Source organism: Grammomys surdaster, unplaced genomic scaffold (genome assembly GCF_004785775.1).
Source record: "Grammomys surdaster isolate TR1022 unplaced genomic scaffold, NIH_TR_1.0 125950, whole genome shotgun sequence".
NCBI lineage: Eukaryota > Metazoa > Chordata > Mammalia > Rodentia > Muridae > Grammomys > Grammomys surdaster.
The window spans coordinates 4,173,376-4,200,064 of NW_021620771.1; the positions used below are offsets into that span (position 1 = coordinate 4,173,376).

A 26,689-nucleotide genomic window follows, 5' to 3' on the forward strand; every position below is an offset into this window, starting at 1 on the left:
TAATACTGACAAATGGAACTTTTTAAAGAGCATCCACTAGAAAGTCTTAGAACTTACTAGTAATTTTCTAAGATATTCACATTTATGCTAGTTTTCCATTTATTTGATATTTAGATTAAATAACTGACCATAACAATGCCCATTAATATTTGAACACACATTTCCAAGTAAACATGACTTCTGAAAGAGCCCATACCTTTAAAAGGCTTACTTACGCATGCTAGTAGAGACAGCCAACTTAGGTACAATCTGACACCTTTCTGACTAACAAGTAACTTTTATAACTGTTTATCCTCTTTTTTCTTACAGTGGCTTACAAAAGAAAAAACATCCCAAACTTCAAGTTTTCATTAGTGTACATTAATTGAACAAAGCAGTTGGTTCACTATAACATTCCCGTGCTTGTATATAATGTATTTTGATCATATAACCTCCCCCATCCATTACTGTCCCATTACGTGTCCATTCTCTGCTCATGCTGGACCCCCCTTCCTTTTCTCAATGGTCCCTCTCTCTCTCTCTCCCCTCTCTCTCTCTCTATCTATCTATCTATATATATATATATAAATTTTGTGTATGAAAGAACATAGAATATTTGTTTTCCTAAGTCTGGCTTATCTTGTCCAACATTAATTTTTGTTCCATCTATTTTCCTGCAAATTACACACTTATGTTCTTCTTTATGGCTGAATAAGACCCCATTGTGTGTGTGTGTGTATATATATATATATATATATATATATATATATATATATATATACCACCCATCGATGAACATCTAGGTTGATCTGATTAATCATACTGCCACTGTGTTTTGAATGAGACGCCCCCCGCCCATAGACTCAGGGAGTGTCACTATTAGGAGATGTGGCCTTGTAGGAAGAAATGTGTCACTGGGGGTGGACTTTGAGGTTTTAAGTATCCAAGCCAGGTCCAGTGTTTCTCTCTTCCTGCTGCTCTGAATGTAAAACTCCCAGCTATCTCTCCAGCACCATGTCTGCCTGTGTGCACCATGCTTCCCACCATAATGATAATGGGCTAAACTTCTAAACTATAAGCTAGTTCCAATTAAATACTTTTCTTTATAAGAGTTGCTTATAGGGCTGGAGAGATGGCTCAGCGGTTAAGAACACAGACTGCTCTTCCAGAGGTCCTGAGTTCAAATCCCAGCAACCACATGGTGGCTCACAACCATCCGTAATGAGATTGGATTCCCTCTTCTGGTGTGTCTGAAGACAGCTACAATGTACTCATCAATAAAATAAATAAATAAATATTTAAAAAAAAAAAAAAAAAGAGTTGCTTATAAACTCACTGTGTCTCTTCATAGCAATAGAAACCCTAACTTAAGACAGTCATCAACCTGGATATACAGATATCTCTATTATGTGACTTCGATTCCTTCAAGCATACTCAGGAATGATACAGCTGGATTATATAATAGTTCTATGTTCAGTTGTTCTGAAGAACCCAGACATTGATCTTCACAATGGCTGGACTAATTCATATTACTACCAATTCTTACACAGAGCATTACTCCCTCTCCTTGGTCCTTACCACATCCCCACTGGCATTTGTTGTTGTTTTAAAACTTTTTCTTCCTTTCCTTTATTTTTTTTAAGGCAGAGTCTCACTTTATATCCCAGGCTGACCTCAAACCTTCAGTCCTTCTACCTTGGCCTCTAATGTTCTAAGATCTTAAGTGTGTGCCACCAAATGGACTGGCACTCAGCCTAGAAACTTCTACCCCTGCCTCTTGAGAACTAGGATTACAGCTGTATATCATAATGCACAAATGTATAAATACTTTAAATTTTATTTTATCAATCTCATTCAGATAAATATCTCAAACTCCTTATGTTCATTAGGGAACTGCTGCTTAATAGATAAGTAGATTCAATTTTCCAAAATAAAAAATAGTTCTGTAGAGATCAGCTATATAACAAAATGAATACATTTAACACTGCTATATACTTAAAATTGAATAAGATAATAAATATACATGTATTTTATTAAAAGCTAATTGTAATAATTACTGCACCCTTTTAGTTAGGAGATATACTTCAAGCAATTTTATTATAGAACATAATAATGTCTCAGACATTATATGCATAGGATTTTGTCTGTGTGTAGAGAACATAGAAAATAAGTGATAAATGCTACTGGGGGCTATGCCTTAGAAGTTCATCTGAGTGGCAGTTTTCTTCATTGGTAAGTGAGGGGACTTGCTCAGATTTGAGGTACAGGAATTAAACAGTATGTATCATGTTGAGTTCAGTATGTGATATTGAAAAGGCATCTCAGTAGTGTTGACAAAGTGTTGCAATATGAACATATATTTCTCAAGGCCCTGATAAGCAGGTGTGGTTGTGGCTGTATGCAGGTTATGCATGTGGCAGAGAAGCAACAAAGCATCAGTGGCACAAGACTGAATGGCAGGATAGAACCAGCTCTTTGCTTCTTAGTTTACCAATGACCAAGAGACTTGTTTCTACAGATTAGACATATAAAGCAAATTTGGGTGATGGTGAAGTAGAAGTCTTGACAGTATTCTCATAAAGGGGGATATCTTCTAGGGTAGCATTTATTCTCCAGGTTTCGGATTCTGTTCTTTTAAAGTTTCCCTAAAACATACATGAGGTTAAAAGTAGGTTTGTTCTTTGTATCATCTGCCTCACATGTGGCCAACTTCAGTTGAAGGCCTCAACGGCTTACCTCTAATGTTCCCCTGTAGGAAACTTAGAACCAGGCCATCAAATGTACTTTAGTACAATTTAAAAGGAAGAGCCATCAATGGGACTTATGGGGATAAGGATTGTTTTCTCTTTCACTTTTTCATACGGAGCTGAAATTTCCCATCATGAATCTTGCTGTTTGATTCTGGACCTATTACATAAGACTACTCAGCCTTTCTCTTATCCACACCCACCATTGGGGAACAGCAAACAGGCTCTTTGAGACTTCACTTCCTTAGGCTATGTTCTTTTTAGGCTATTACTCTTTTCTCAAACATTCCTCATAGAGTTAAGGTTCTTCAGTCTAAGCCTGAAGTCTCCCTTAATTGGAATTTAATGAAACTCTCCTCTGTGGTCAGGACAGATCTGAATATGGCATCAAGTATTGGAAGTTGGCTAAACCTGAGTTCTTATTCAGTACAGCTTCCTCTGAGCAAATTATCACCTAGGGAAATAGGACCTTGGAGGAATGCAAGTCTGTTTATTTTTTGAAGTTCTGAATTGTAACCAGACTCAGCAGAAGATGTTTAAATGTATGATGTCATTGTATAGCTTGCCTTAAGGTGGGGGGAAAGTGAAAGTTAACTGATAGTACATAATTTTCAACCAGGAATACAGTTTCTTTCAAATGTAAGCCAATTGCTTATCAAAATCAAGTAAGTTTTCAAGTGCTCAGGAATATTTAAAGAATGACAGAATATGGACATGTCTTTCAACCACCCAGCTTTGTCAGTCTTCTCTTTATTTTCAGATTTTTATTAAAGATTACACCATCAAAACCCATTGTTTATATTTCTTGCACAAGAGATAACAATTCTGAGTTAATCTTGTCATTTCTCTCTATGTATTTTTATAATTTTATTACATGTGTCTGTACCCACAAACTGTATGTTATACTTACTTGTTAGGGAGTGTCGTATAAATCTGCATAAGTGGTATTTATTACTCTGTGCATAAACAGTATTTATTATTCTATGTCTATCCACCTTTCTCACACATGACATGTATTCATGGTATTATGTAAAGCCCTGACTCATTTCTTCTTAATGTTTTAAACATATCCTAATCTATCCTTACAATGATGGATATTAAGGCTTCTTGGCCTGTTTTAGATAAGTAATGTTGAGTTCATCTTTCTCAGCTTTTCTTTTCATACTCATTTACTAATTATGCCATTCATTTTATTTCTGTTTTCCTTGTGGTTACTCTCTAGTTCTGACAGTGCGCACCCTGCTCACCTAGCTATCTTTAAGCAGCAGCTCTTGCCTCTCTAATCTTAGGATATTTAACATTTGTCACCTATCATCTTTCCTCATCTCTCTTCTCTGCCACATACTATTATTGCTTGAGATTTTAATCTTATCTTCTTTTTAAACTCTCTGAATGTATTGTTTTTGTTGCTTTATATAGTCAAGATTTTTCTGAGTTTTGTTGTTTTAGATCTTTGCATATTTACCAATTTATTTGTTAACTATTGCTTTTTCATGACATTACTTCCTTTAGGATTTGCTTTCTGATAACTGTTTATGTATTAATTTCAGAAATTACCTATGAAATGTCACCTTGATACCCTTACCTGTCTCTATTATATTCCCATTCTTCAGTGAAGTAAACTGAGCTAGAGTAAAAGTTCTAGACTGACTACTTTTTTCTCTCAATATCTTGGCCTTGCACCACAGCCTAATTGGGATTCTGCACTGGAGGTTGGTCTTGTCTTTGGATGCTCTTAAGACTTACTCTTGTCTTTGATATTCTGTGACATGGCTAAATGTAGCCTTGCTGAATCCTTGAAACCTGATGTACATCCTAATACCTTGTATTGTTTTGGAAAATTTTCTGCCATTGTGTCTGAATATGCTCTCCTTCCATTCTCTCTGCCCCTTTCTTCTAGAATTATGACTGAACATGCATTTAGAGTCCTCATTCTACCTTCCTTTTCTCCTAATCTTGCTTTACTGTTTTTCTCTTCTTTTTATCACAATTCAGCTTTGCTTTCTTGTTCACAGTTCCGTCTGTCTTCACTAGTGTGTAACTTCCTCTTTTAAAAGCTGGGGATGTAACTCAATAACAGGTGCTGGTCTAGCATGCACAAGGTCCTAGATCCAGTCCCCAAAGCAGCAAAATCACAACAAAAGGAAAAAAACAAGCAGAAAAAAAGTAAGCTCTTGTTTAAGCAGTGATCACATTTTTGTTTTACTTTGCATGAGTATATGCATAGCATGTATGTGTGTATATATGCCAGGGCACATATGAAACATGCAGGTTGACTTTGGGAGTCTTCCTTGACTGTTCTTCTATCTTATTCACTGGGGCATAGTCTCTCAGCATTCCCAGAGCTTTTCCCGATAGCCACCTGGATATCTCATCTCTACCTTCTGAGGCTGGAATTACAAGTGAGCTGCCATGCCCACTCTACATTTACATGGAGTCTAGGGATCCAAACTTTCTGCTAAGCTATAACTGGTTGGGCATACTTTTTAGCTAACTATTGAACTTGTGGGACCTCAAATCACCCAGGCTGTATAAATACAAGTGAAAATAGACTTGTGCTTATCAATTCTCAAAGGGAGAATTTTTTTCTATTAAGATCATGAGCCGATATAGACATGTTTCTTATATAAACATGAAATGAGAGTATTATTTTTCTAGCAACCATTTTATTAAAGGTCTCAGTTTTTTCAAAGGTCCACTTTCCAAGACTCCTGTCTTGTGACAATTCAAGTCACCATCTTCTGTGTCTTGTATAAGTATTAAAAGCTAAGCCCTGAGGTTCCTAAGACAGAATATCCTCTTCTAATCTGACTACTCAGTCTGTCTTCATTTTCAGCCTCTGGATATGCTCTCACTTTCTTGCAAGCTCATTTGTGAATTTCAAAGAACATTATTTTTCATTCAGAGTTGTTAGAATTCAATGGTGTAGGATTTTCAAGTTACTGAGTTTAAATGACCACTGGCAGTAAAAAATTTTCTGAACTGCAGATAGGAAGCTTAATTCAAAAAGCATTTATTGGTTGGCCACTTAATGTGATGATAAAATTTTATGTGTCAATTTGTCTAGGCTATGGTTCGCAATTACACTGTTAAACATTTAACAACATCTAGACTCTAGATGTTGCTGTGAAGGTATTTCGTAGATGTGATTAACATCTACAACCAGCTCACAGTAAATAGAGGTGTTAACTAGGAAATGTGGATGAGAATCATCTAATTAGTTGAGGGTATTAATGAAAAAAATCAGGTTTCTCAGAGAAAGGAGACTTCTACTATAAGTCTGAAACAGAAAACCCCACCTGCTGGTCTACCCTACAGATTTCAGACTTTGTTGCAGTACAAGCTTGAGCATCTAGTCTGCAGCTTTCTGCACAGATTTTGGATTTGCCAATCCCCACAACCAAGAGAGTCTGTCTGTCTATCTGTCTGTCTATCCACCTACCTACCTATCCATCCATCCTATTGTGTCTGTCTAGGGAACCCTGACTAATGCACTTACTATGCACAAGACCTTAAGGGGAACAAATAGATTATTATCTTTCACATCTCTATGCTCACAGGGAGTTTAATCTACTAATAGACAACAATTAAAATGTAGAATACAACTCAAAACACAATAGTAAAATCATTCGTTCATATCTTACATATTTATTAAGCATCAAGCACGAATGAGATGTTTCTGGATTGTGAAGATACAGAGGCAAGGCACAGATTATCTCTCTGGGAACACTTTCAGCTTGGTATACAGATAAAACACAAGGTGTGGACTGGATCATGAGAGGAATCTAACCAATTGTGGGGAGGGGAGGACAACTAGAGAAGTGAAGCCTAAGCCCATCCTAAATTTAAATAGGACTTAGCCACTCAAAAGTATAGAAGAAGAGTAGAGCAAGACATCCTGGGCCAATAGCCTAGGGAAGGGCACAAAAGTATGAAACAAGTAGGCATGAACAAAGATGCTGTGCATAACACTTGTGTTATACACAAGAAGGAAAACAATGGAAGACAAAGCCTACAAAGTTAATCAAACAACAGAGGGAGATTGCATAAGATTGGAAAGTGAGATTTCCTGAAAGAAGTGGAGTATAAGCTTGATCTGGAAAAATGCATATGATTTTAGTAGACAAGAAGGAGGAGGAAAGGACAGAGAACAGAGTGCCTAGGAGAAAGCACAGGGTGCAGGACTTAAGACAGTAGGGATAAAAACAATGAGACCACAGAGAGCTCTGAATGATGGACGACTCTCAGAATACAGGCTGGAATCTATTTCCCTCAGGGAGTGGCTAGGGGCCTACAAAAAACAGAAGGCAATGAGGAAATTGCGGTTATAAACACCTACCACCTCCAAGGGATTGGAAGGTCCCGAAAACACACCTGGCCATGGCATTCAGCTTGTTCTGAAAGACACAGCCAGACTGGCCAAGGGACAGGAAACATCTGTGCCACCTTGACCTGTCTGAATCCGCTCTCTCCCTATCCTTCTTGGCACCACAAAAACTGGGAGGAGAACAAAGGCTGTGGCAAGCCCCAGCCTGGGTCCCAGAGAAAAACAATAACAAGAAGGGGCCAACCTGATCTTCTACAAGGGAAGGAGAGGTAGACCCTGTCAGATTTCATCAAGGGGAATACAATAAAAGACCCATTGTTCCTGCTTCCTCCCCTTGGGAAACGAAGCTCCAAGCAGTAAATTGTGGTTAGGAGAGTACTGACCTGGAAAAGAAAGCTGAGTTCTGGTCCAGATTGTGCTGCTAGCATAGTGTTTGCACTGGGCACAGTCTCACTTCTCTAGGCCTCTGTTTTCCCATCTGTACTGGGAAGGAGTTATCAAGACTTGCAGCTTTCAAACCATGTTCTGTGGTTCCCTGGAGTATTTCTAACTTGTTTCAACCACAGCAGCTCCATTTTTATATACAGGGTTGTATTTGGGGGGTGGGGGGGGGGTTAAAATGTGATCCCCCTTGGACTCTGCAGCATCAGTCATTTGTGACTATAATGAGGTCAACAGACCTGACTGCACAGGAGCTCAGACAGAGCAGAGGTAGGCATGAGGTAAGAAGAGAAGCAACATATGGAAAAAATATCAGACAGAACAAATTAGGCAGCTAAGCAGCCAATCTCCAAAAGGATCCCACAGAGCACTAGTCAATGAGGTCAGACAACTTGAAAGTGACCTCAGACAGGGGTGCTGGGAAAAACAAGCAAGCAAGCAAGCAAGCAAGCAAGCAAGCAAGCAAGCAAGCAAGCAAACAAACAAACTGTGGAATAGGTTTAAAATTCTGCCTTTTTTTTCACTAAAAAATAATGGAAACAAAAAATAATGAAAGTTGCCTGATTGCATCATCAGAGAGAAAAAGCAACTGTTGAGGTGGGCAAACAGAGCCAGTGAGGTATCCAAAAATAACTCATTCACTTGTTCAATTGTTAAAAGCTCACCAAGTTACTGCTAGAGGTCAGAGACCCCAGGCTAAGTGGGTGAGGTTGCAGAAATGAGGAAATCCCCATCCCTGTCCTTACAGAACACGGTTAGAAAACAGAGCTGAATGCTTACAGAGAAGGAAAGACGCAGGACAGAAAATTAGCAGCTGATTTCAAACAGCTGTAAGAGAAGACAAACAACAGACACATGCATAAACCAAAGGGAAGGAAAAAACTGTCTCCAGGGAAGAAAGATAGGAAATAGGCAAACCCACTCAAAGAAAATAATGAGGACAGGAACGAAGGTTAGAAAGGCAGAACTGGAGAGAGGTGTAAATGGAGACTGTGGAAGGCTCCACTTTCTAACACAACACTCCTCAGCCATGGTGGCTCCTTAGCACTTACAAGCAGCTACCGTAGATAATGTGCTACAAGCAATGTACACACTCGATTCTGGAGAATCAGCATGATAAAGAACGTAAAACATTTTATTAGAAACCTGTATCAGCTTGACATGGTGGCTTTAGTATTTAATTTGTCTTGTTGCTATGACAAAAGCAATGTAAAGAAGGAAAGGTTTATTTTGGCGTACAGTTTCAGGGTAACCCATCATGGGGGGAGGAGCTTACTGCAGCCACATTGATGAATGCTTTGCTCCCTCTCTCCTTTTTATTCCATCCTGAACCTCTACCCCATGAAATGGTGCTGCCCACAGTGAGTGTGGGTCTTCTTCCCACCTCAGTCAACCTCATCTAGACATCCTTTACAGACTTGCCTAGAAGTTTGTTTCCAAGGTGACGCTAAACCCCACTAAGCTGACAACCATCACAGAAGCAGAAGACTGCAGTCCTACTACTCAAGAGACAGAAGCAGGAGGACTGCAAATTTGAGCCCAGATTGGGGCATAAAGAAGATTTATATTAATTAAATGTTAAGAAACAGTTTGAACATAATGTGTTAAACATTAATTTTGCCTGGTTTTCTGTGGCTACTAGAAAAATTTTATGCTTGCAATTTGTATTACATTTTTATTAGAGAATGCCTTATTAACGTTTTGTCAGACCCAGGAATCAAAACAGTATATTGCTATAAGTAATATCCTTAGGGCATAATATGAATCCACAAACTATATGTGGTAGCACATGCCAGCAATCCCAGCACTTGGGAGGTCAAGGCAAGAGGATTGTGAATTTGTGGCCAGTTTGGGTTACTTAGCAAGTCTCTGCTAATAAATAAACAGATCAAAAGCCCCAATCTTTCTTACATCCTGTAAAAATACAATTATATAGGGCCAAAAGTATATCCATTATGTTAACAGTCTTATGGGAAGCAAGGCAGACTAAAATGGGATAAAAGGCAAGAGAAATTGATATTTTGTGGCTGAACAACAAATAGCTGTTGATCACAAGCATGGGAACATTCCACAGGTGGCTGTCTCTCTGCATCTGCTCCCCCACATTAAAATGGGACATTGTCACTTTCTGTCTGTCCGTATTTGAATTTTCCAAAGCTCCCTCATATAGTATCTTACTTGAACCTAGAGGTGTAGGCAGATCAAGAACTTCACACTATCATTAGTTTTTTTCTTTTCTTTCTTTTCTTTTCTTTTCTTTTCTTTTCTTTTCTTTTCTTTTCTTTTCTTTTCGATAAGTGAATTAAAGAAAAACAAATTCATTCACAAATGGGTCTTTGAATCTGATTCTCCAAGAGCAGGTCCACTGCTCTGGCCTCACTTCATGTTACCTCTCCTGTACAAACATCACTTGTTTGAAACCTCGTCTTGCTGTTTATTTTGCTCTTACTGTATATAATACAGCTCCTTAACCAGAACAAGTTTTGTGAGTGCACTATACATCACATCTATACATCATGTCTAATACACTTCATGTTGTCAAAACTCAGGCAAGACTGTGGCATGGGAGGGCACAAAAAGAATGTACAGGAATCCCCGTTTCCCACTCATTCCATATCATCTAAGTCCTGTTTCTGGGGATGCTGCCACAAACTTCAAGGCAGGAAGGACAAAAGTAAGAAAATACAGTCACAGGAGAGAAGTCTGGAGCCTGACAATTTGCAGTGCAGCCTCTAGGCAAATGATTTAGCAGGTTATATAATAGACTCTGGCATTGACTACTCCTACCTTCCAGACTTCTTGGATCCATTTCCAGATGCAATTAAGGATGGTGGGCTGGTACTGAGTAAGCACTCTGCCTCCTTGGGCCTTTCTAAACAATGAGTGACAAGATCTTATATGGGCCCAAATCCAGAGTGATGTAATAAGTCATTTCCATGAAGATTTTAAGACAAGTTATGTCTTTTCTAATGGTTGTTTCTGGTGCAATATTAGGGACCAAATCTACCTAGCTCAGGGTCTAACTCAAAGCACCTGGCAAAGCTGTCATTCAGTAAACATATACTAAATGACTCATCAGTCATCATTAGGAGACTGGTAAGTTTTCATTACGAAGAACTAGGTCAAATGACCTTTGTAAGTAGAGAGAAATAACAGTAATGGTGCCATTTTAAGCGAGTCTCTTACATATCTAGGGCAGTACAGAAAGAGTGTTTTTATGTACGGTTCACCCACATAAAACAGAAAAATTCCTGGGTAACATTTACACTGAAATGACCTTTGCTTAGCCCCAAGATTATATTCCATTCAAGAATGCTCAAGAAACTAGCCTACAGCAACATTTGCAATTAATAAACAGGAACCCTCTTGACTATGGGGAAGGATAGCTACTTTTCTTCCCTTCCTTCTCAACCAAACATATAGAGCTCATTATGGGCTCTAAGGTCCTGTGAGACTAGAAATGTAATGGAAGAATGGTAGCTATGGACACCACATCTGAAACAGTGGCATTTCCATCTCCAAAGAAATGGATCTCCAGCAAAAAGTCCATTTGCCACCAGACCCCTGCAATTCACAAAACCAGGAGAGTCCAAAGCCACTGTGGGGTGTGTGTGTGTGTGTGTGTGTGTGTGTGTGTGTGTGTGTGTGTGTCCCCTATCTCTGTCTCCTTTCCTCTCTTCCTCTCTTCTTCTCTCCCTCCCTCTCTTTGTTATAGATTTGGGTATGGGTTCATTGAGAATGGAAGTGGGCAAACACAGTATGTTTGTGAAGGCCTAAGGACAATCTTTTGTTTGAAACAAGGTCTCTAACCTTGTGAAACTTTGCACATAGGCTTGGCTGGGTATCTGACAAACTTCCAGGAATCCACCTGCATCTACCTTCCATCTCCTTGCCCCTGGGACTACAAGTATGAGCTACCATATCTCTCACATGGATTCCTGGGATCCTAACTCAGCACACTGCTAGCAAGGCAAGTGTTTACAAGCTGAGCCATTTGCTGTCATCTCTGTCCTCTTGTTACCTTTCTCCCTTCCCTCCTCCAACACTTCCTGTCCTCTCCCAACCTTCGTTTGATCATGCTCTCCCCTTTTATTAGCAGTCTGAAACTCAGCAATCTCAGAAAAATCACTACTTTAAGTCCAGAAATTTTATTGAGAAAGAGTTTTCATTTCTTTTCTCAAAAGTTCAACAACATCCACAATTTTTGCTGTCTGGAGGCTATGAGTTCATTACTGCCAGTCTTTGATTTATCTAGGTCATTTCCCTCAAAAGACCTGATATATTGTCATATGAATCAGCTTGTAGGCTCAGCCTATTTTCTGGTTATCATTAACCCTCTGATCCTGATTCAGTGACTCATTTGAGGTTCTAACTCTCTCTGCTGAGAAATACTTTGTTAAAAGTAGTCATCTAAAAGTGAAGTAAAAACCTGAATTCAATGAATTCTTTTAAACAGTTATTGAATTGCTTCTTTAAACAGAACAATACCCATTATATGGTCGAATAGGTTATGAAAACAAATGAACACACAAACAAGTAAATAAAATGAAATATATAGGACAAATAAGAGGTTAAGGGGATATCTGAAGCCTGGAATGTTTCATCTGATATGTGGCACAAAAATTCATATTAGTAACAGACAATTTTCTTGGTGCTTGTTGTAGATAAAGCAGAAAATAGTCCACAGCTATGAAGGTTGAAAAGTCCTCATGTGACAACTGAGAACAGACTAAGCACTCTCATTTAGATGAGTTTACTTCCAGGGTTAGGTTCATAAGCATGATGCTGTCCATGCAGCAGAGTTGGAATGGGGACATATACTTTTGGGTGTTTTTCTTTTTCAATTATCATAAGGAACTGGTCTTGAAAGTTCATTTGTTTGACAAATTGGATTAAAGTACTCCAGGTCCAAATTCTACCACTGAGCAACAGTTTGACCTTGTACTTGATGTGATATTCCTTCTAGAATGTAGTTTTCCTGTGTCAAAATCAAATTTTCTTTCTGTAAAAAAAAATGCCTTTATTTAGATCAACATTAGATTATTCTTTGGAATGAAAAATAAGAAATCATTTCAGAGCAATGACATTTCTTCAGTGATAGTAATTAAGGATAAAAATTGGGACTGAGAGGCCAGTTTCGTTGGTACATGCTCTAGAAGAAATATCTTGAGTTACAACATAGAGTACAGGCTGACAAAGGAAATCTGGGGTAGAAAGTCTCCACACAGCTTGGAGCCGGCCACACTCATCTTGCCTCCACTCACCCCATACCCACATTGTAAAGCTATGAATATGGCAGGTAGATAGTATACAAAGAGGAACGAAATGTAGGTTTCTTTCCCTTTCAACCTTTTGTTATGGAAAATTTCCAACATCTAGCAGGTTGAGCTGAAAGGAATTTTATGGGGTCCTTACCACTTAACTGAAACCTAACTTGATTGTGCCACTAACATTTTAACACTATATAAAAATTAACTCAGAATGGAACTGACACTGAAGGGTAGTACTATGAACCTTGGAAACCTTAAACATGCCATAAGGGCTTAGGCATACACAGGAGGGAGAAAAAGACATGACTTCATCAAGAAGAAAACTGGCATGTCAAAGTGAAAGGACAAGTTATTTGAGAATGGAGAAAAGATTCACGAATCATGTATCTTAGTATCCAGAATATAAAAAGCCCTTCTAACAACAACAAAAAGCAATTAAAAGGTGGGTTAAAAGCTTAAATCAACTTTCATTCTTTTCTTTTCTCTTTCTTTCTTTCTTTCTTTCTTTCTCTCTTTCTTTTTTTCCTTCTTTCTTTCTTTGTTTCTGTTTCTCCATTGTTTTGTTGTTGTTGTTTTGTTTTTTTGAGACAGGGTTTCTCAGTGTAACCCTGGCTGTCCTGGAACTCACTCTGTAAAACAGGATGGCCTTGACCTCAGAGTGATCACCTACCTCTGCCTCCTAAACGCTAGGATTAAAAACGTGGACCACCATGCCCAGCTGAATCAACTTTTCTCAAAGAACATATAACAAGTGGATGTATAACAGGGTCTGGAGAGATGGCTCAGTGATTAAGAGCACTTACTGCTCTCCCAGAGAACCCAAGTTTGGCTCCCAGTACCCACCCATGTCAGATAGGCTCGTAACCATCTGCAGCTCTAGCTCCAAGGGACCTGATGCCCTTTTTTGGCCTATGCAGACCCTCAGACAAACATCATTCTCTCACCCCGGCACCCCCATGCACACACACAAACTAAAAATAAATCTCAAAAAAATAGATTAACAGCCTTGTAACTGTGTTGTAAACATTTTGAAAGCACAGAATATATGTTACAAGGACACACACTCATCATGAACAGAATTAAAACAAATTTAAGTAGCCCATGTCACAATTCAGTTGACAGGGCAATTAAACAATGCTGAATAAGAAAATGAATTAATCAGATCTGACTACAGAGTTCCTGGGAGTGGCTTAAAAGGCAGAGTTGATCTGGGAAGTGAGGTGGCAGGGGCAGACACAATTTGTTGTGTTTTCAGACTTCAAGGAGGGCTGGGTACCATTCTAGGTTCAATATATACCCAGGAAATCCCATCCTTATCTTACACCAACCTTGTGCTTTTCCATGTTAAACACTGCTTCTTCATGTCCTGGTGATACCGATACAATTCTACCAGCAGCCACCTGGGGCTCTTTTCCAGGGGTCTCTCCCAACAACCTGAGTGTTGGGGTCCAGGAGTCGCAATCACAAGCCCACAAACACCAGTCTCAGTCAGATAGGGATAGTTCATTGAGCATATGCTGCCAGGGCTAATCAATCAGGACCAGGGCAAAGGCTCAGAGCTGAACAATGACATTGAGTTAAGATTCTACAGGGCTTTTTAAGCCTGGGATCTACAAACATCTGTGCCAAGTTATTCCACCAATCAGGATTTAGGGATAGGTGATTTCCTTAGGAACATGTCTTTGTTGTAGATTTACTCCTGTCTCCATTGGTTGGAGTATTCAACTGTGGCAAGGGACTTGCCTTGTCTAACATTCATGTCTTCACTTGTCAACCAAGATGTGACTTGTCTAACATTCATGTATTAACTTGCCAGCCATCATGTCAGTTACCCATGTATATGTCTCTTTCTGCCAAGTAGGATGTCAGTTCCCAGGGAAGTCTTAGGAACTCCAACTTTACTTGACCTCCTACTCAAAATGGAATTCTTACTCCAAATAGTTTCTTATATTGGTGCAGGTGTCTCTCTTATATTAGGGTTCATCCCAGGTACAGCTTATAAAAGCAAATAACATAACAGCCCATACACAGGTGCAGAAAGTGCTGCTAGGTGGTGGTTCAGGTCAAAGCTTATTGTGGCTAACTGTACAAATCAGTACTAACTTACTTCTGTTGTGATTGGTTTCCAAGAGCACAGAATATTAAAAAATATGCAATCAACTTGGGTTTGAGAAAGTTTCTTAGTAACAGCAGTAACAGCACATGAGAAAGTTTCCTTATGACATCAGTAACAGCACAAAATAGCAGATTAGACAAGTAACAGTTACCTAGGCCTTAACACTGAATAGCTCCTGAACATTTCTTTCTCAGAAGCCTGCCTGACAACATGATGCTATGACCCAGATTCCAATTCACTATACCAGTCACCATGTTCCTTATCAAGCCATGTAATACATGTAAATCCCTAAATTAGATGTCACACTACACTGACATCTCTGATGTCTTAATGTAGAACAGGAATCAGTGTCCTCAGAGATGAAAGACTAAATGCAGTGAACTGATGGTTAAGGAGTTCCAGATTTCTCAACCCACTAGCCAGATCCAGTAGGTAGGCTGATAGAGTGAACAGAATATTGATACCAAAAATAAGTGTAGGGGATTGATAAATGGCTCAGAGGTTAAGAATACTTGTTATTGCAAAGATTCAGGGTTCAATTCTTACCAGTCACATGGAAGTTCACAACTATCCATAACTATAGTTCCAGGGAATCTAATATCTACTTATGACTTTCAAGGGTACATGGTGCACAGACATACATGAAAGCAAAACACTAGTGTACATAAAACAAATAAATCTTTTTAAAAAATTGGTCTTTTTGAGAAGGGATCTCTCTATTATGCAGTTCTAGAACTCTATGCAGATTGGGCTGGCCTTGAAATCACAGAGATCCACCTGCCTCAACTCCAGAGTACTGAGACTAAAGGATTGTAGCACTAGCCAGCTAAAAATTATTATAAAAATTTTTTAATAAGTATAATGTTTTGGTATCAAAAGTCTTATTTAACCTAAAGAAAAATAGGATAGTTGAGAGAAAGGGAGAAACACACACACACACACACACACACACACACACAGAGACAGAGACCAGATAAGTACTAAAGATGATTTCCTCTCAATCATCCCATCCCATGGGACTGGAAAGGAATGAGCAGTTCTTTAAAGTTCATTTAGGATTATCTAAGAACTAGAAGGGGATCTGGAAAGGATGAGATGATGACAATGATAATGACAACTAACACTCAACAAGTATCATAATGTTCTAGACACCAAGCTAATAATATTATGGCCATAACTGCATTCAGAATATATTACAATTAGTGATGTCTTAATTACTTATCTCACTCTGTGATAAAATACCATGACCAAGGCAACTTATAAAAGGAAGTATATAATTTGGGGGCTTATGGTTTCAGAGGATTAGAGTCCATGACCATCACGGTGGGAAGCGTGGTAGCAAGCAGGCAGGTATTGCAGGAGAGCACTGAGAGCTTATGTCTCAATCCACAAGCAGAGAAAGCTAACTGAAAATGGCATTGGCATTTGAAACCACAAAGCCCATCCCCAGTGACATACCTCCTCCAATAAGGCCCCACCTCCAAATCCTTCCCTAATAGCGCTACCAGCTAGGCCCAAGTACTCAAATATATGAACCTATGGAGACCATTCTCGTTCAACCTACCACAAGCACCAACTTAAGCAAGAAATATAGCAATCTAAGTTTTATTTAAAAATTAAACTTACTTTATGTAAACCAGTCAATAAATAGCAGGAATAATGATACAACTTAATCTATGGTGTTTAATGGAGTCTTTAATCCATGGTGTTACAAAGAGTTTAGATAGGGAAAGTTCTTTCCTTTTGCACCATACTCCAAATCCAGAAGAGCTTTCCATAGACAGCCTTTTTTATTTCCTTACAGAGGCAAGAAGTAGTATGAGAAGAGAGAAACAAGCTTTGAGATGGGGTGTGTTGGGGGAAGGAAGGGAAAATGAAAAGAGAACAAAAACTCTAAAGAGCACTTAGAAATCATCAGGAATTTCCCAGATTGTCTTTTTTATATTATAGCAAAAATGTTATTTCCTCAAAGGCAAACTATAATTGGCTTGATAAATATGGCATAGTAACATTAAAAAAATACTTTGATTTATGCAATCATCATAATCTTGGAAAGAGTGATATTATTTTTAGAGATCAGATAACAAGCCCAGAGAGATGAAAGATCTTGTTCATCATAACTCTGTGCGTTTGCCCCTCCTATTCTCTTTCTGCCATCTTCCCTCGCTGTCACCATGGTGCGAATGAATTTTCTGGCGGATATTTCAAGAGCATCAACAATGCTGAGAAGAGAGGCAAATGCCAGGTCCTCATCAGGCCATGGTCTAAAGTCATTGTTCGGTTCTTAACTGTGATGATGAAGCATGGCTACACTGGTGAACTCGAGATCATTGATGATCACAGAGCTGGGAAGATAGTTGCGAACCTCACAGGCAGGTTGAACAAGTGTGGAGTTATAAGCCCTAGATTTGATGTTCAACTAAAAGACCTACAAAAATGGCAGAACAATCTGCTCCCATCACGCCAGTTTGGTTTCACTGTACTGACGGCATCGTGGACCATGAAGAGGCAAGATGAAAATATACCAGAGGGAAAATCCTGGGATTCTTCTTTTTTAATGTAAAGCATAAATAAAAAGCCTTCATGGACTGAAAAAAAAAAGATCTTCTTCATGACAACAAAGTTCAAAACCAGTAGAAACCAAGAGGATGAAAATATACCTTTTCTCAACCTATGCTTTTGGTTGTGTTTTCTCCATCACCAACACTTCCAATCATGTTTCCTTTCTCAAGTCCAAATTTCCTGTAAGATACTTCTAGAGAAAGATTTCTGATACTTCCTAGTTGAAGGAAACAAGCTTTCAACATACACCAAAGCAAGTATTTAGGAATGAAAGTACAGGCTGTCGTACTTTCGTACTGAGCTTAACCTTTGTTACCACATTTTTTTCAACATTCCTCAAATTTTCTGTTTCCCTTATCTCTGTCTTTTAAGTAGAAAATCAAGACATTCTGAGAAAAAATGGCTCTTAAATTGATTGTATCTTAAACAAACAACCAAAAACTTAAAGTCCCAATCACTAAATATCCAGAACCTCTTTCATTGAATGCGTATTCCTATAGTATAAAGACTACAAAGATGGATGAGTTAGTTTATACTAGTAGCAGATGTCTTTTTAAAATAAATATTCTAGTTTTTAAATGTTTGAGTATGAGTGTTTTCCCTTCTTGTATGTCTATAAACCATGTGTGTAGTATCCTCAGACACCAGAAGAGGCACTGAATCTCCTAGAACAGGAGATCCTTCTCCCCAATCCTACTTCCAAACTGTAACTCAGAATTAAAGACATGGCCATCTTTAGGAGGTAGAGGGAGCTTTATAGCTAGGTCTTTTTCTCAGTTGTTAAGATCTGAACTACAATAAAGAAAAACTCAAATTTGAGAGACAGGAGATCTTGATTATTCTTAGCCAAACTCTGTCCCTAGCAATATCTTGGGCAAGTCTCTTCAGACCTGAATGGCCTCAGATTCTCCAGTTGTTTAAAGGTAATGTAGCCAGATGATAGGTGATGACTAAACTACTTACAATAAACACACACGGATAGTCTCTAAGATTTGGGTGGACTTCCTTACATTAGAAGACACTAGTCCTTCCCAAACTGTGTTCTATGGTAGAGATCCTAGAGTCAAATCACTTTAAATGTTGAGCTAGCAGAGTGGTAGTAGTGCACCTTTAATGCTAGTACTTAGGAGGCAGAGGCAGATGATCCTCACAGTCTCTAATGAAAGGAAACAAAGAAAGAAAGAAAGAAAGAAAGAAAGAAAGAAAGAAAGAAAGAAAGAAAGAAAGAAAGAAACAAAGAAAGAAACAAAGAAAGAAAGAAACAAAGAGGGAGGGAGACGGAGGGAGAGAGACAGAGAGGAAGGAAGGAAGGAAGGAAGGAAGGAAGGAAGGAAGGAAGGAAGGAAGGAAGTTAGTTAGTTAAAGCTCACAGCTCCATGGTGCTGAAAGGACAAAGATGAGGAATAAATGGCATGGCTTCCCCTTACATGGCCTCCTTTAATGCACAGTGCCATATTCCAGAAACCCACATGAGTCATCTCAAGTGGGAATGACCTCTCAGGATGACCATCACAACTGAACTAAGCAGAGAATTATATTACTCAGCCTGATTACAGTGACATCATTATACTGACAAGCTCTCTGTTAGATATCTGCTAATCTACTTTGACATCATTATACTGACAAGATATCTGCTAATCTACTTTTTTCAGCAGATTGTCAATAAGGGTAGAGTAAATGTCATTAGACTGCAACAACATCCATTAGAGAAACACTACAGGTTTAATAAGATGTAAAAAGGAAAACATTCAAGCAGGAAGGAAACAATTTGGCACTAGATAATCCCAAGGTAATGGCATTTCAATCCCAAAGATAAATTTATCATAGAAGCTATTGTCAGTATCTCTTTGTATGTGGACAGTAAGAAATAGTAAATACTTCTGATGTCTAAATTCAAGTATTTTTTTCTTTAAATAAGAAAGCTTCTATGAGATACATGCAAAATTTATAACATAGGATGTTTCACCATCTTGCCTGTATTTTGAAATAGTTACACAGTATATTAAAATGTAAGTGATTATCTAATCTAATGTGTCTTACCCCATAAAACACAGACACACACAGACACAGACACAGACACAGACACACACACACACACACACACACACACACACACACACACACCTAACTAATGATAGGGCCAAGACCTGAATCCATAATTCATCGCCTATTCAAGTCCATATTTTTTATGTCAGTAAAAGGTATAGAAGACACTTATGTGAATAAGCAGCAGAATTTTTCTTTTAACCAGACAGTGGTGGCGCATGCCTTTAATCCCAGCATTTGGGAGGCAGAAGCAGGTGGATCTCTGAGTTTGAGACCAGCCTGGTCTACAGAGTGAGCTCCAGGACAGAAGAAATGTTGTCTTGAAAAACCAAATCAAATAAACAAACAATACCCAGCAAACCTTATCATCCAAACTATGTTAACTTATTAGAATTAGAAATTACAAATGGAAAATTTTAAACATATTATTCTACATAAGCATCAGAACAGTGACAACAATTAAATGATAAATTACATAGTGAACAATTATTACTTTTTTATCTACTTCTTTAAACATTTATTAAAATCATACTATATACATGATTTTCCATGTCAAATACTTGAACATGAGGAAGATCATCATTCTTGTATGTGACTCCCAATATTAATTTGGTCACTAAAAATTTAAGTATTTACTTACTAACTTAAATACTATGACAGCCATTAGCTTGCCTCAAAACCTACAGATCTGAAAAAAAAGAAAAAAAGTAAGTTGAAACAGAATACAGATATGACAGACAAACTCTAACCGTAAGTTATCAGGCGTGATGGATGTTACACTCATGAAAAGTCTATCACATGACAAAGTCAATTTTAACACAGGAAGATGAGCCAAGGAGGCCTGTCATATCAATGTGTTCTTTAAAACAGAAGTTTTTTTTCTGCTGGTGAGAAGAGAGACTCGGAGATCTGAAGCACACAATGTGAGACGGACATGGCTACATGCGTAGAAATGTAGGTGGCCTCCAGATGTCAAAGTGATTGCTGGTTCATCTCAGTCTATAACCACAAGAAGCAGGATTCTGCCAACAAGAATAAGGTTAGACAACAGATTTTTCCAGTACCCAGATATCTTAATTTTGACTTTGTGTGACTATAAACACAAAACCTACAAGCACTACATCTGACTACATAGCTGTGAAGGAGTAAACAGGTGTCACACAGCAGAAGAAGTATAAAAACCATGTCCACATTGGAAACCATAGAACTGTAGGGCTCCATCATGTACATCAAGGTGGCTAGATAAGAGAGGGTCTGCTTTCAAGTCATAATAGAATTTTCCTAGGAGTATGAAACCCTAACTAAGACAGAGTACATAAAAACTCTTATGTTCTCCCAAAAATCTTAGGAGAGAATATTTTCTAATGCAGCTATGTAACTTATGCACTGAAGGACTTCCACATCAGTTTGTGTTTGGTCTTGTTTTCCTAGAGAAGAGTTCCTGATCTCAGGTTTTCTTTCCTTCATTTTCTCAGACTTCTAGAGTCAAACACCCCTGGAAGACATAGATCTTCACTTTTTCTTCTTAGCCTTCTTATCTATCACTGAAACATTTGTTAACTGCCTATCATGTCAAGAACTATGTATAAATAAAAGACTGCAGTGCTCAGGAAGTGAAAGTTACCTCAGGCTACACAGGGGCGAGGCATATTAGGAAAAAAATTTAGAAAATCTTCCTTATGCTTTTTGGACACACAAAAAGGTCTATAAACACAAAAAGGGTCAGACCTTGTTTCTCTTGCATAGCAGAATGCAAACTCCTAGTCCAATGCAACAGCAAATGCTTGAGCTGGCATTCTCAGGTAAAACTGAATAGCTGAAACCAGATTGCTCAGACAATTCAATTATGTTGTCAGAGACACAAGTAGTTCGTTCTTGCCTTGTTACAGTGTCTGGATATGGACAGAAAATAGATGCATTTCAAAGGAATGATCATGGCTTTAGAAACAGCCAGCCTGCACTGTGCTTATCTCTGCCTAATAATGTTCAAAATTAAGAAACACCTTTTAAGAAAAATCAAGTTCATGCTTACCTACACCATCACCATGTTTCTCACTCAAATTTTGTTATTTTGCTCTTTTAAAAAAAGTTTCATGTGTCCTTTCAAAGGATTTCTCTTTCCTAGTAATTATGAGAATGTCTATATTTCTGTTCATCGGGGGATTTCTTTCTGTCCTTGTTCAGTTTCGGTATCAGAGTAATGTAGACTCCATCAAATGAAGTTTGAGATTCCTTTCTCTTAATATTGGTGGGGGGGAATCGCTTAAGAATTCATAATTCTTTAAATGTTTAACAGACCTCAGCAGTGAACTCACCTGACTCTAAATGTTTCTTTAGCAGGAGTCTACTGCTTATAAATTCAACCTTATCAACCTGTTGAGGTTTTCTATTTCTTCATGAACCAATCTTTATAAGGCATATGTGTTCAGGAATTTACATTTCTTCCAAGTTATCTAATGTGTTGGTGATGAGCTTGTTCGTCATAATTTCTAATGACCCCTTGTGTTTCTGTACTGTCAACTGTGAGGTCCACTTTTCATTCTGATCTGACTCACTTGTAGTCACTTTCTCTCCGTGTAGACAAAGGCTTGCAAAGTTCCCCCTTTGAAGAGCCAACCTTTTCTATTGCTCTTTTGTCTTTTTCAGTCTGCAATTTATTTATATCTGCTCTGCTACTTACTGCTTCTTTCCTTCTGCTTTCTTCATTTTTCTAACATCTTAAGATTCACTGATTAGTTGAGATTCTTAATGTCGCACTGGCCATTATACTCCACTCTTTGTACTGCTTTTAATGAACTGCATAGAGTTTGGAAGACAATATTTAGGTAGAGTTTCTTGCTGAACCCAAAGCTCACCACTTCCAGGTAGTATAGGTAATCAGCTTGCCCTGAAGATCCTCCCTCCCTCTCCTCAATCCTCTCTCTCTGCTTCCTAAATGCAGGAGGCTACCATACCCGCCAGGTTTTTATGTGGGTTCTGGGTATCTGAATTCCAGTCCTCACACTTGCCTGGCATTTATCTACCATCTCTCTGGTCCCCATCCTCTATTTTTGAAGGAAAATGTCAGATAAAATATATATTTAAATATTATATATTTATATTTACATATTTAATATAAGTATACACATAAGTAAATATTTGTATAAATTTATATAATTTTTTTAATGTATATGGAAAATGTCATTAAAATATACGCATATATTTTGTGTGTGTGTGTGTGTGTGTGTGTGTGTGTGTGTGAACTCATTGCCTTGTGTCACTATGGTTTCTGATAAGAAATAAGCCATTATTCTTTCTGAGGCTCTCTTGTATATGATGAATCATTCTTTTTCTTTTCTACTCTAAGTTCGTCATTTTATGGTTTTGTTATATGTCTAAACTCTTTTAAGTTCTACATGAACCTTGTAAAGTTTCATGAATGTATAAGTTCATGTATTTTATTAAATTAGAAAGTGTTCTTTTTTTTCAAGATTTATTTATTCTATATTTGTGAGTATACTGTCACTGTCTTCAGAAACACTAGCAGAGGGCATCAGATCCCATTACAGATAGTTGTGAGCCACCATGTGGTTGATAGGAATTGAACTTAGGACTTTTGGGAGAGCAGATAGTGCTCTTAACTGCTGGGTCCTCTCTTCAGCTCCAGGAAGTATTGTCTTCTATTCAAATATTCTTTCAGCCCTTCTCTTTCTCATAGTATCTCCTATTGAGACAACGGCTGGAATTTTAGTTATCTGAGGCTCTATTTAGTTTTGCTTTTATTTATTTTGACCCTTACACTATATTATCCCAATTATAACCAATCTTAAAAGCTATTGATTTCTCTTGCTTGCTTAAATCTGTTTCAGTTATTGTACTCTTAGATTGTAGATTTTCTAATTTATATATATACATGTGTTATATTTAAAATTAATAATCATATAGTTATTAGTATATATACAGCATGTATAGACAAATATATATACTTTCCATCTTTTCATTGATAGTTTCTATTTAAGGGAAAATAATTCTCATCATTTGCTTTATTCATTTAGTTACTAGAACATATTGTAAATAGTCACAAACAGCAGAAGTTGATTATCACAAACCTTACAGTACCATCTAGGAGCAGAAGTTTTATAACTAACAGGATAAATGAAAATGTCACTTGGAATAAGATTATTGAAAATGTTCTTCTAGAGATCTGGACTGGTCTCAGACACCTGTGTGCTCTTCTGAGCCACCCCCTGGCCTGCTGTGGGATTCTGAAAACCATCAACAAGAAGGAGCCCTTTAATACAAAAACACTTAACTATATCTTTAACTAATTCATTTCTGTTTAAATCTTTTCTGTTTAAATTTAAAATTTCTGTTTAAATCTCTTATGGAGAAAGGTTTGTAGGATGGTAAGTGTGAAAATAGGAAGAATATAGAGGAACCTATTTTTGAGCATATGTGAAAATTGATGATGACCTGGGATAGAGAAAATGTAAGGACAAATACAGGGGTATAAAAGATTTGATCCATGTAACTAAATGAATAAACTAGATGAAATGAATGGGAACAGGGTGTACAAAGTGACTTCAAAGTTCTATCATGACTGAATGGATGGTGATTGATAGTATTTATTAAGATGGGAAAAGGTGTTAAAATCTTCATTTCCTTTCCATTGCTGTGATAAAATGCCAGAAAAAAATCTAAGGGGGGAAAGCTTATTTGGCTCACAATTTCAGGTTACAGTCTATCATGGCCGGGAACTCAAAGTGGCAGGAATTTGAAGCAGCCTGTCACATCACATCCACTGTCAAGAACATGGTCATGACAGGTGAGATGGCTCAGCTGGTAAAGAAACTTCCCATCAAGCAGATTGAGTTTAATCCCTAAGACACACATGGTAGAAAGAAAGAATCAGCTCCCACTAGTTGTCCTCTGACCTGTACACATACATTTACATGCTATAGTACATGTGTGCAGACACTAAATAAGTAAACAAATGTTTTTGAGAACAGAAGCAACAAATCAATCAATGAGCTAGTATTCAGCCTGTCCTCTCTATTTTATACAATTCACAAATCTCTGCCTAGGGAATTGTGCCACCCACAGTGGGCAGGTCTTCTCTTAGCAATCAATGCCATTACAACAATTCCTCAATGATATTCTCAGAACCCTTCTCAGGTGACTCTAGATTGTGTCAAGTTGATGATTAAAACCAAACAACACAGAAATTGTCTTTATTTCTTTTCTGCTGTCATAATAAAATATCCTGATAAGAGTAACTTAAGGGAGAAATGGTGACAGTTCGTCATTGTGGGGCAGTTAAGATGGAGGAACTTGGCCATTCCAGCTGGAAATTTCCAGAGAATGGTCCTGACCAAAGTCCATTTCTTGGTCGGCATTTAATATTTAATAAAGCTTACTTTAACTTTGCCTCCTCCCCAAAAGATGGCAGGAACTTGAAGCAGCTAGACACACTGCATGCATAGTCAAGATCTAAGAGCAATGAACTAATGCATGTGTACTGGGGCTCAGATTGCTTTCCCACTCTTACACAATCCAGGGCCCTATACCCAGAGAATGTGCCACACATAGTAGGCTAGTCTGAACACCTCAATTATCATATTCAAGATAATCTCCCAAAGGGATATCCACAAGCAATTTGAACTAGACATCCTTCATTGAGACTTTCTCCTCAGGTGATCGGATTGTATTAGGTTGACAATTAGAACCAATTAATCATAGTTAGGGATGAAACCAATTTGAAGGAAGGAAAATTTAGGAGGCATGTATATAAGAAATGTAAGAGAACACTTTACTTGTGGAGACAGGGCTGAAACAAAGGATCACAAGATCTAGTTCTAAGTTTTCCTCTATTATGCCTTATCCTTTGAATTCCAGTTAGTTACATGATATTTTCTATTTACATTTCTTTTTCTCTTTTCCCCCTCTGTCTATCCCCTAATCTCTTCTTAGTGTACTTCTACACTAAGGAGCCCAGAGTTTCCTCCATGCAAGACTGCCAAGGACCAGCCTCAGCTTGTAGAGGGGTTGTGAGACAAGAGGTGTTTGAGAGCAGCAAAACAAATGACTTGAAGTCAAATCATGGGTATAAGCTGGTGGCCTGTTTTCTGCTCAAGATGGCTTCCTAGATAGCTCTCTGTAGATAGCTCTTGGCTCTGTAGTCTTCAGACTGCTCTCTGTGTGTTTGTGTGTGTGTGTGTGTGTGTGTGTGTGTGTGTGTGTGTGTGTCTATTCTTTTCAAGACAGCTTTTCAGACTGCTCTAAATGCACAGCTGGGTGTTCAAGAGCCATAAGTTTGAGGCTAACCTGGGTTTCATGGGAAACTCAAAGCCAGTCTGGGCTAATAGCAAGACCCTATCTCTAAAACAACAAATAATGCACACACACAAAATAATGAGATGGTCATACAAGACTGAAGAGAATTAAATTGCATGGCAGATGCCTCTTAGAATTTTAGAGAAAGGTAAAAATAGTGGCTAGTAATAAACATGGTAAAGACTTTTGAGAATGACTAGGTACAACAGTTACAAACATCAAGGGAAAAAAAGACTGTGGAAAAGAAAACTGTGTTCAGAGTCAATGATAAAAGCAAGCTGATTCCAACAGAAAGTGCTTAGTTTTCCCATATCAAAGTACTCATATTACTAAGTTTTCTTGTTACAGCTGAAGGTCCTAACAGAGCAAAGGAAAATTCAGCCCATTACCAAGACCAAATGTTCTTTAATGATGCTCTACCTCCCCAGGAAAGGGAACTAAACACACTCTGACCCACAGGATTCAAAAATAACTTAGATGTCATGGTGTGCTTTGAAACTATCCAGTTGTTAAAATGGGTCTAGTGGCATCCATAATCTTTTCGTATCTTACATTCTCAGCTGTAGCTGCTAATGCTTAAAATGAAACCATTCCTATATCCAGAGTTTCCTTTGATTAAAAGCCCACAGGAAACATTGATACTAACATGCCACTGAGTCTAAAGCATAAGTGAAAGTGTTATTCTCCAGAAGTTGGCTTTTATGTCAAAGGGTCTTGCTATGCCATTGCCATTGCCCCAAAGACCAGCAGAGTCTGGACAACAGCATAACAGAATATCGGAGCTGGAAAAAAATAGCTTTAAGATCAATTTGATGTAAATTTCCTAATGAAGACACAAAAACGAGAGAGAGAGAGAGAGAGAGAGAGAGAGAGAGAGAGAGAGAGAGAG

General features: G+C 38.1%; 1 protein-coding gene and 1 pseudogene across 1 annotated transcript in view; one reads left to right on the top strand and one right to left on the bottom strand.

Annotated features, from left to right (window-relative positions):
- Syn2 (synapsin II) overlaps window positions 1-26,689 on the bottom strand; it is a 145,226-nt gene that overhangs the window by 62,724 nt on the left and 55,813 nt on the right. The gene's annotated exons all lie outside the window — the stretch shown is intronic.
- The window catches only part of LOC114609199, a 14,869-nt pseudogene continuing 5,222 nt past the window's right edge, over window positions 17,043-26,689 (top strand).